This window comes from Ascaphus truei, chromosome 2, assembly GCF_040206685.1.
Source record: "Ascaphus truei isolate aAscTru1 chromosome 2, aAscTru1.hap1, whole genome shotgun sequence".
Classification (NCBI taxonomy): domain Eukaryota; kingdom Metazoa; phylum Chordata; class Amphibia; order Anura; family Ascaphidae; genus Ascaphus; species Ascaphus truei.
The window spans coordinates 376,038,764-376,050,933 of NC_134484.1; the positions used below are offsets into that span (position 1 = coordinate 376,038,764).

Below are 12,170 nucleotides of genomic sequence, written 5' to 3' on the forward strand. Positions count from 1 at the left end.
TAAATTGTGAAATAAAAAGAGGACATTTGTTTTTTGATTCTGTCAGTCCATGTGAGTCCTGTTTAATACCAATTGTCTTAACATTGTTAACAAGGCGAGAATCTCCAATTGGATGTGTGGGCAACAATGATGCTCTCTCTGTATGTAATGCATTTTCAAATGCAATTGCTAAATGTGATTTGGGGTATCCCCTTTCCAAAAATCTCCTTGTAAGCTCCTCAGACTGAGAAAGGAAACCACTCATAGTGGAACAATTCCTTCTCAGTCTGAGGAACTGTCCCCTTGGTATGGCCTTTATGACATGGGATGGGTGGCAGCTGTCCGCCCTAAGAAAGGTGTTCCTGGCATTTTGCTTCCTATAAACATCCGTTTGGATTTTTTTGTCTATGTCTACAAATAATTGTAGATCCAGAAATTCAATGTGATGGAAATGAAAATTTAATGTAAATCTTAGATTATAAAGATTATTATTAAGATAAGATACAAAAGTGTGAAGTGTAGTGACATCCCCCCTCCAAATAATAATTAGGTCGTCCACAAATCTTTTATAAAAAACAATATTGTGACGAAATAAATTAGTGCTCGAATAAATAAAAAGTGCTTCCCACCATCCCATAAATAAGTTCGCAAAAGAAGGAGCAAAACTTGTACCCATAGCAGTGCCAATAAGTTGCAAATAAAACTTACCATTAAATGTGAAAAAGTTGTGCGTGAGTAAAAAGTGTATAGCGTCCAAAATAAAAGCCGATTGAAAGATTGATATTTCTGGTATCTCAATAAATTGGCGGACCGCTGCCAAACCATGGTCATGTTGTATAACAGAATACAGAGAGGTAACATCAAGTGTTACCCACAGGTAATCATTACCCCATTTAACATTTTTGATCTGATCAAGAAGATCACCAGAGTCCCGTATAAATGAGGGCAATTTCCTAACAAATGGCTGAAGAAAACCATTAACATATCTTGACAGACCATCTCCCAAAGATCCAATACTAGAGACAATGGGACGACCTGGAGGGTCGACCAATGTCTTGTGGATCTTTGGGAGATGGTGGAAGATAGGAATAATGGGATGAGATGGAATAATGAATTTAACCTCGTCCTTCGACAGAACTTCCATAATAACACCTGAGTCAACCAGTTCTACAAGGAACTCCAAGAATTGCGGTGTGGGGTCGGCGGATAGTACACGATAGGACCGGCCATCATCCAGTTGGCGTAATGCCTCCCTGATGTAACCGTCTCTGCCCTGCACCACCACCGCACCCCCCTTGTCCGCACTCTTAATGACCAATGCAGAATTATTTTTCAAAGATTTTAAAGCTAAACGCTCACTTTGATTCAAATTGTCATGATCTATATAGGATAGGGAAAATCCCTGAGCTAGAAGACGAAGGTCTCTTATAACCAGATTTTCAAACATAGTCAGAAATTGACCCTTGACATGAGTGGGGTAGAACACAGAACTCCTTTTTAGGCCTGAATTCCATTCAGAAAATGTAGGAATATTAACATCATCAACCGTCTGTTCAGATAAAAGATCATTCATATCTTGCAGGGTACAAAAATCATTAAATGTATGTAAAGCAATAGATACCGGAGGAACAGAGTCGGATGAGGGGACATCACTCTCGGTAGCGTGTGATGGCCCCCCATCTAAATCCTCATCTCCGGTCGACCTAGTAACATTTGGAATAAAATTGTCAAAAAACTTTTTCAAGGATAATTTCCGAACAAACTTATACACATCAATAGTGGTTTCGAACAAATTAAAGTTCATTGAAGGTGAAAATTTTAGGCCTTTATCCAGTAGTGACAACTCTGTAGGAGAGAGAGCAGTTCCTGAAATATTTATAACATTAGATATATCATTCAAAACTTCTTCCTTTTGGAGGCGGACCTGTAGCCCCCTCCTCCTCCCCCCCCTCCTCCCCCCCCTCCTCCCTCTTCTGATTCTCTTGTGTCCTTTTGAAATAAAGGAAAAGATTTTGGTTGTTGCTGTTGCTGTCTCTGTTGATTAACATTTTGATAAGAAAAAGCATCCTGGGACCTAGGTGGTTGACCCCAAAAGGTGCGTCCACCCCTCCCTCGCCCCCTGGATGGAGCTCCACGACCACGATGATCATCATTCTCAAATGTATTGACAAAAGATACAGAATGAGAGGTAGAGGCAGTTTCTGCATCTGAAACATCAGATTCGCCACTCTGATAATCCACATTCTTAGATTTTAAAATGGACTTATTGGGAGTAGATTTAAACTGAATGAATGATTTATCTTTGTTATTTGATCTTTCCTGAATAGAATTTATCCTCTGCCAATGGTAAACCTGGTTCTTTTCATAGTCATATCTGTCCCGATCATATTTAATTTGTTTTTTAGACATAATACCACATTCCACATTTTTTACCGTTTTGGAGAGAATAATATCAAATTCCTTAAAGCCCTTTAAACCTTTGAAACTGTATAGGTTTTTTTGCAGTTCTGTGATTTGAATATCAAGCTGATCTTTCTCCTTCATTTTCTGAAACACTATTAACTCCATCAAACGAAAAGAGCAGTCATTGAGGGCTGTCACCCATCTATTTTCAAAATCCACATCCGGAAAACCAAAGGAGGGGGCTTTTTTAACCCTTAGTCCTCTTGGGATCCTTTTACATTTAGCATAGTTCTCCAGGCTTATAATGTCCCACCATAAGCGGTTCTTATGAATCAATAAACTTTCCAATTTTTGAAAGTGGATTTTGAGATCAGAGATGTCAGTGGTATCCAAATCCACAATGTTATCAAACACACGTAAAGCTTGTTTTTTTCTCTGTGTATCATCACAAGTGTTGAAAAAATAAGTATCCGAAATATCTTCTAATTCATCCATATTATCCCCTGGTTCCTCCATACCAATATAATGGAACACAAAGGGGGTACTGAAGCCACAAAAAAGTAACTATAAAAGTGTATAAAAAGCAAAAATATAAAAATTAGGGATCTTCCTTTTAAATTCAAAGATTAAGCTCCAAAAAACCTATGCATGTGCGGCTCCAACCTGTATATATTGCAATATGGAAAATAGCTGAAGCGCTCAAATGCAGGTATATCTCAAAATGATAATAAGCCAGACCACTGTACCAGGGTACTAACAATTGATATAGTACCTATTGTGTCATATAATGGGTACTATCCTCCTGAAGACAGGTGGTGTGTGGTGCAACCCACTCACCATATGTCTCATTGGCAGGTTCCCCTGAAAAATATGCAAATACTCACATCCTGGTAGGGCAGGCAGGCAGGCTGTGCAGCTACTCAATGCAATACAGGGAAAAGGGAGACCAAAAAGCGCACCAGCACAAACGGAGCAGGAAGAAACCAGAACAAAAAAATGATTAAAAGGGCACTTTAATGTGGCAAAAGACCCATCCAATGCATTTCGAACGTCGCAGCGTTCTTTTTCAAGGATAAAACACAATGTGATAACATCCATTATATACCCTCTTACCTGTGGGCCATTTCGCGCCAAAAATCAGAACCTGATGACGTCATAACAGAGCGACTCAGTGCCGATCTAAGGGCAAAAGGAAGTACCAAAGAGGACACAAGAGAATCAGAAGAGGGAGGAGGGGGGGGAGGAGGAGGGGGCTACAGGTCCGCCTCCAAAAGGAAGAAGTTTTGAATGATATATCTAATGTTATAAATATTTCAGGAACTGCTCTCTCTCCTACAGAGTTGTCACTACTGGATAAAGGCCTAAAATTTTCACCTTCAATGAACTTTAATTTGTTCGAAACCACTATTGATGTGTATAAGTTTGTTCGGAAATTATCCTTGAAAAAGTTTTTTGACAATTTTATTCCAAATGTTACTAGGTCGACCGGAGATGAGGATTTAGATGGGGGGCCATCACACGCTACCGAGAGTGATGTCCCCTCATCCGACTCTGTTCCTCCGGTATCTATTGCTTTACATACATTTAATGATTTTTGTACCCTGCAAGATATGAATGATCTTTTATCTGAACAGACGGTTGATGATGTTAATATTCCTACATTTTCTGAATGGAATTCAGGCCTAAAAAGGAGTTCTGTGTTCTACCCCACTCATGTCAAGGGTCAATTTCTGACTATGTTTGAAAATCTGGTTATAAGAGACCTTCGTCTTCTAGCTCAGGGATTTTCCCTATCCTATATAGATCATGACAATTTGAATCAAAGTGAGCGTTTAGCTTTAAAATCTTTGAAAAATAATTCTGCATTGGTCATTAAGAGTGCGGACAAGGGGGGTGCGGTGGTGGTGCAGGGCAGAGACGGTTACATCAGGGAGGCATTACGCCAACTGGATGATGGCCGGTCCTATCGTGTACTATCCGCCGACCCCACACCGCAATTCTTGGAGTTCCTTGTAGAACTGGTTGACTCAGGTGTTATTATGGAAGTTCTGTCGAAGGACGAGGTTAAATTCATTATTCCATCTCATCCCATTATTCCTATCTTCCACCATCTCCCAAAGATCCACAAGACATTGGTCGACCCTCCAGGTCGTCCCATTGTCTCTAGTATTGGATCTTTGGGAGATGGTCTGTCAAGATATGTTAATGGTTTTCTTCAGCCATTTGTTAGGAAATTGCCCTCATTTATACGGGACTCTGGTGATCTTCTTGATCAGATCAAAAATGTTAAATGGGGTAATGATTACCTGTGGGTAACACTTGATGTTACCTCTCTGTATTCTGTTATACAACATGACCATGGTTTGGCAGCGGTCCGCCAATTTATTGAGATACCAGAAATATCAATCTTTCAATCGGCTTTTATTTTGGACGCTATACACTTTTTACTCACGCACAACTTTTTCACATTTAATGGTAAGTTTTATTTGCAACTTATTGGCACTGCTATGGGTACAAGTTTTGCTCCTTCTTTTGCGAACTTATTTATGGGATGGTGGGAAGCACTTTTTATTTATTCGAGCACTAATTTATTTCGTCACAATATTGTTTTTTATAAAAGATTTGTGGACGACCTAATTATTATTTGGAGGGGGGATGTCACTACACTTCACACTTTTGTATCTTATCTTAATAATAATCTTTATAATCTAAGATTTACATTAAATTTTCATTTCCATCACATTGAATTTCTGGATCTACAATTATTTGTAGACATAGACAAAAAAATCCAAACGGATGTTTATAGGAAGCAAAATGCCAGGAACACCTTTCTTAGGGCGGACAGCTGCCACCCATCCCATGTCATAAAGGCCATACCAAGGGGACAGTTCCTCAGACTGAGAAGGAATTGTTCCACTATGAGTGGTTTCCTTTCTCAGTCTGAGGAGCTTACAAGGAGATTTTTGGAAAGGGGATACCCCAAATCACATTTAGCAATTGCATTTGAAAATGCATTACATACAGAGAGAGCATCATTGTTGCCCACACATCCAATTGGAGATTCTCGCCTTGTTAACAATGTTAAGACAATTGGTATTAAACAGGACTCACATGGACTGACAGAATCAAAAAACAAATGTCCTCTTTTTATTTCACAATTTAGTAAACAAAGTGGAAAAGTAAACTCTATAATTTCAAAACATTGGAATGTCTTATCCATGGACCCTGTCCTTAAAAAATATGTGGATTCTGGTCCTACTTTTGTATATCGTAGAGCGAGAACAATTGGATCTCATGTTTCACCAAGTGAACTCAAATCTTCTGGTCTCAAAAAAACTTTTATCACTAGGGGTTCCTTCAAATGTGGCTCTTGTAGTGCATGTAAACACATGAAGCCTGCCAAAAGTTTTTTCCAGTTTGCCTTGCCACCGCCACATGGTGTGAATATATTACCAAATAAGGAATTTAAGATTAACAGTTTTATAAATTGTAAAAGTCAATTTGTGATTTATCTAATAACATGTGGTTGTGGCAAGAGGTATGTGGGGAGGACGACTAGAGCCCTTAAGGTCAGGATGTTAGAGCATTTAAGGCTCATAAAATTGAGAGACACTAATCATCCAGTCTCAAAACATTTCACTGAATGTGGTCAGGGAGGAATTAATAATTTTTCCTTTTTGGGGATTGAATCAGTTATTTCTAAATCTAGAGGAGGTGATCATATCAACCTTCTGGACCGTAGGGAGGCGTATTGGATCTTCACTCTCCAAACGCGCTTCCCTATGGGCTTGAACATTGACTGGCAACTAACACATTTTTTGTAAACATTTTTGTGATAGACGTATTATGGTGTAATTAGTTGGTAATACAGATTAAATAAGACAATTGTCATTATATTGGACATTATATTCTTGTCATTATAACCTTTGAACCTATGCCTTATCATGCAAATATTATGCTAATATGTAAGCTTAAATTGTTCTTTGATGTATCTTGTGGATAATACTTCATATTTTATAATGGTTGTATTTCCCTGGTTCCTATGATTTAGGTACACAATCTGTGTTATGCAGTATGTATGTGTAATATGTCTTTAAATTTACTTTTCTTGCACATTTTTTTAATCATGTCTAGAGGTTTTTATTTTTAACTTTTTTTTTTTTTTTTTTTTTGTATATAACTTAGTTGCAACACAGCTAGTTTTTTAATCCACCTTGTTCATGTTTTTCCTTGATATAATAGTACCCTTTATTAAGCATTAGTTTAGTTTAATATAGCTTTATTTCGTTTAAATATGCTTGTCCAGTTAGCAGCAATGTATTTTGTTCTGCTGGAATGGTCAATAAAGCTTTGTTATTGTGTTCCTATGTTTGCCCACATCCAAAATGGCCACACTGCCTTTGGTACTTCCTTTTGCCCTTAGATCGGCACTGAGTCGCTCTGTTATGACGTCATCAGGTTCTGATTTTTGGCGCGAAATGGCCCACAGGTAAGAGGGTATATAATGGATGTTATCACATTGTGTTTTATCCTTGAAAAAGAACGCTGCGACGTTCGAAATGCATTGGATGGGTCTTTTGCCACATTAAAGTGCCCTTTTAATCATTTTTTTGTTCTGGTTTCTTCCTGCTCCGTTTGTGCTGGTGCGCTTTTTGTTCTCCCTTTTCCCTTTATATATGGTCTAATTCTTTCCTCTGAGTACATGTATGTGATAATTCTCCTATTTTTGGGATTTATTTTTGCCAACCTTTAATTTTCTTTCTAGAAAACTCTATAATCACCTACTTGAGATCCAGGCTACACTCATTTAGAATCCCTTCCCATTAAATGACAACATCCGATTAGGATGAAGAGAAAAATGTGAGTCCTCACTTATCTTTCCTCTCTGTAAATCAGGAGGTTGTATGTGCAATATGTTTGTTCTGTTGCTGGTATGGTAATAGGCATTGTTGTATTGAACCACATAAATTAAGCTCATTCTAAAAATATCTCATACTATAAAACAAATTGTAAGCCTCAATGAGAGTTTTCTGGTGAAATATGCTAAAAAGTGTCACAATATCCTTGTGGCCTAAGAGAGTTGAAAACAGTTTTTTAAGCTTCTAAACAAACACTGCTGATATTCTGTCTAAACACAAGGTCACAGTCACAGCTAGATTTCCTGCTAATCCTAATATAGAAGGATAATACCATGACATTTCCTTTGCACATCTACAAAGCAGCAGGATTTGTTTGTAAACCCATTAGTTTCTTCATGGAGAGAACTCATCGTTGTTATTAACTGAAGATGACATAGAAAACCAATAAAAAGATGAATCAATATACTGTCTACCGGTGGTATATTAGAATAATTAGATTTATAGGGTCGTTGAAAATGTGTTGCCTAGTTGCTTTGAAGCATGTTAGCATTTTGTAGGATGCTCACTAAGGGCATTTGTTTTCAAGCTACGGTATATGCCTCAAATGGATCCCAGGTAATGCATGCACTGCAAGGCAGTAAATCAGTGTAAGAGATGTGTGCTGTGAAGTGGGTGCACCATTGACTTGTGTGTTTGCTTTTTTGTTTGTCCTCATCCTATTTCTGAACATGTTTGCTCAATACAAATGATGCTTTTATTGCATCAGTTGCAACTTGATCATTGTGGCGATGTTAAGCAATGCAATCCATTATCCCATTAAAACAGTTAAGATTAATGATTGAAAGTTATGGGATATTTCAAGTTTCACTTCCCCTTCGTACTGTACATTCAGGAATCCATCATGTGTAAAAGCTCTTTTATCGTATACTGTACATGCAGTGGTAGAAATGGCTTAAAGTAGTGGTATTGTGCCTGACTTAAAAAAATTAAATATTTATTTAACTTTGACAAAAAGCTATTGTGACCATATTTTAGAAAGATTTATACAATGTTTATTTATGTTCAAAAAGGAGAGCATTCCTAAAACAAATACATTTATCTTTAAATAGAAAATGAAACTGTCAGTAAAAAGAAGTGATACTCTGGCACTGTACATTTGGAAACGTAGTGGTATTGTATACTGCCCCCTAGTATAATCACACTTACCACTGCATAGGAGTTAAATGCTATTGGCCCAATTAACATATTGTATAAATAATGCATGACAGGCCCAGGCATCAAAGACGTGGATGGCCCTAAAACATGGAAAGTCGGCAAGAACCGAAGTAGCCACGAATACCGAAAGCCGATTGCTGATGAAACAAAGGCCCCGCCTAGTGCTCAAAAGTGGGGTGATGTTTAGAATGGCGAAAAAATCAACACACTCAGTGATCAAGTAAAGAGCCCTTACAAATACAGGCAAGTGGTACTCAGATCCCTCCATGACAATCATGACCATTTGGGCTCTGATTTAGGATTAGTGAAGGATAGGTTCTATTGGCCTCGGAAGGCCCATGATGTGGAAGAATACTGTAAGAACTGTGGGAGATGTGTACCAAGGAAAACCTTGCCACAAAGAGCAGCACCCCTGATGAATATCACCACTAAAGGGCCTCTGGATTTAGTCTGTATGGATTTTCTAACATTAGAACCGGACAGGAAGAACACCAATAACATCTCAGTGGTCACGGACCATTTTACCAGGTATTCCCAAGCATTCCCAACGAAAGACCAGCGAGCCACTACTGTCGCTAAGGTGCTCTGGGACAAGTATTTTGTTCACTATCAACTGCCTGCGAGGATCCACTCGGATCAAGAGCGGGACTTTGAAAGCCGCCTTATCAAGGAAATGCTGAATATATGTGGAATATAGAAATCTCCAACAACACCCTATCATCCCCAGGGAGATCCGCAGCCAGAAAGATTTAATAGAACCTTGCTGAATATGATGGGCACTTTAAACTCTCAGGGAAACACAAAATGGAGTCAGCATGTACATCATCTGGGGCATGCATACAATTGTACCAGAAACAACGCCCAGGCTACTCCCCATTCTCTTTGATGTTTTGAAGAGAAGCTCGGTTACCTATTGATCTTTGCTTCGGGGTTGCCGCAGATGGCTCATCCCCCACTACCTAGAAGAAGTATGTACAAAGACTTAAAGAGCAGCTACAAGAGGCATACTGGCTGGCAACCACTGCAACTGATACCAACAACCAAGAGAATAAGGGTCGATACGACAGGAGAGTGCGTGACCAAGAATTACAAAAAGGGATAGGGGGCTTATCAGAAACCTGGGTATATCGGGAAAGCAAAAACTAGCAGATCGATGGAAACCCGAGCCATATGTCGTGATAGACAAATTAAAAGAATTGCCCATATACAGATTGAAACTTGAAAAGGTAAGTAGCCAGAGAAAACATTACATAGAAACCACTGTTACCCATAGGTCAATTGGTAACATGCCCTGTACGAGAAGATGTACCTAAAGTAGTCACCAGGCCCCACAGGAATAATTGGTTAAACCGAGGGCAAGGCCCAAATTGTAACCTATCCGACTCATGTCCACAGAGCGAAGGGGGTGACTCACATGAAGATGAAGGATATAGAGAAGGGGGAATGTTGGGACATCTGTTGGATATTCTGAATCAGAGAGAAAGGGATCCTCCTCAAGAGGTTCCCCAAGTGCAGCCCCAGGAACAGAGGGATGAGAGTAGTATTTCTAGACTAGACCGGAAGCAGAAGAATTTGCACCATTGCACCCTTTAGAATCTGAAGATGAATATGAAGATAGAAGAAGATATGGACAATTGCAATCCGCCATCTTGTATGGGTCCTACCGCTAGTGATCTACCTGTGGTTAGTGAGGTTCCTGAATGGCCGAGGGAAATAGTAGTCCAGCCTCAAATACAGTCCCCGCGCCCAAAAAGAGAAACCCGGCCCCCCATGCAGCTGACATATGATTACCCTGCGGTGTCAACCGAGATCCCCGTGGCCAGGGTTGTTAAATGGGTTACCCCAATGAAATTGGATTTTAATGACCCCAGACATTGTGGAATGATGTGGTGTAATAACAATGAGATATGTGAGAACTGTCTGAGCACTGATTCCCAGGTACCAATGGTAATATGTAGTTAGAGAGTTAGCAATTGTTAGTTTATATTGTGTAACAATGTTCCATGTTTAGTTAATGGAGACATCACCATTTCAGCAGGGGGGGATGTAAATCCCTGTGCCTACAAGTAGCACAGGACATTTCCCCTTTAAGGGTTATGCCATGCAGGACATTTCCCCTTTAAGTATTATGCTAAACAGGACACACCCCTTTAACAGTGATGCTTGCCAGTGGACATGTGACTGGAATCAGCCAGTGAGAGAGTAGAAGAATCAGTCTGGGGGAGGGGGCAATCTTGTGATTCTAAGGCCAAGATCATACTGTGTGCGTTGACACTTGTGCACGCATGTGTGCGCACACGTGCCAAGCACAAAGTGCAGGATCCCTTGAGGCTGCTCCTCTTGTGCGCATGCACGCGCACGATGGAGTGATCACGTTTTGAAAAGAAAAGAAATTTGTCTTTGTATGAATTACATTCTGTGGTAAGCGTGTGTTTTTATGGAACCTGGTTGAAACACATATGCGTAACATTGAATTTCTGCTGTAGTGTAATCTGTTTACTAATATTGACACTCACTGAAAAGCTGAAATACACTAATAGAATGACAAAATCAATGAGACTGGGTGTTGTTAAATAGGGACACCCGTGCCCTTCTTCCGTGGTCCATTTTGTATTCCTCCCTGCATGTTGGCTCCACAGGTTTTACGTGTCTGAGAGACGCTCGAACGCAGCATCTCCTAGGATCCAGCACCTCAGCTCAGCAGTGAAGGGTTGAAGGTGACGGTCAACAGTTTCTACGAAACGCTCAAAGGCCCACCCTACGCGTTTCACCAGTGATTCGGCTTCCTTATGGGTGTCTCAAACTGGGACTTTGAGCGTTCCGTAGAAACTGTTGGCAGTTGCCTTCGATCCTGCACCTTCAGGGGCCCCGCGCTCAGCCTTCAATTGACCAAAAATGTTTAAGATATGCACAGCTTGCCAAACGAAGATCTGGCTGCCAAGAAATGCGTACGCAGGGCACAAGAAGTAAGAGAAAGTTGAAGAGTAAACGGGTCCTGAACATCTAACATAAGCTTTTCATGACAAATCACAGTATACCGCTGAAAAGACATTGGCAGAAAGTATAAAAGTGTCAGCGAAAAGAAAAAGTTTAAAGCAACTAAAGAAGCACACAATTTTAGCTGGATCTCTTGACAAGTTCGTTGTGCAAAGCGGTCAAAACTATGCAACATCTGAACAATATGCGGCTCCCGGCACTCCTGAAACCAGCTGATATTATGATGACCATCCTAATTTACGTGTGTCTGAAAACGTTATAAACACAGAGGAATATGACAGTGGCAGTAGAATAGAAAATGCAAGTAGTAGCAGCAGACACTTTGGATCTAAAGAAGTTGGCAACAATAATGATACTTCAGCAAAAATGTACAATGTTATTGATACTAACTTTTCCAAAGAAGAAGTGACTGAGTCTGAAGATTTCTGTAACTTTTTTACCCACCATATCCCCTGTAATGTGGGGTTGAAACCTATCCCAGCTTCATATTGCAAAGCCAGAAACCACCACAACACTGATGAGATCCGAAATGTCGAAACAGGTGTCTATGAGTAGGTTTACTGGCTATCAATTCTTTAACCCAGGCTGGGCTGAAAAGCTGTGTAATATGGCAGACATAAGGTTATAGGGGTCCGCGTTAAACTGGATTTGAAGCAAAAGGTGATCCTGTGTGCTCATTTGCATGTAATTTTCCAGAATCCCTGGGTGCAGTGTAAG

At 39.8% G+C, this 12,170-nt stretch overlaps 1 long non-coding RNA gene across 1 annotated transcript in view; it reads left to right on the top strand.

The window, feature by feature from the left end:
• Positions 1-7,151: 7,151 nt before the first annotated feature.
• The window catches only part of LOC142487566 (uncharacterized), a 50,299-nt gene continuing 45,280 nt past the window's right edge, over positions 7,152-12,170 (top strand). The window contains exon 1 of the long non-coding RNA XR_012799255.1: positions 7,152-7,242. This is a non-coding gene — a long non-coding RNA (uncharacterized LOC142487566). The remainder of the gene's footprint in view (positions 7,243-12,170) is intronic.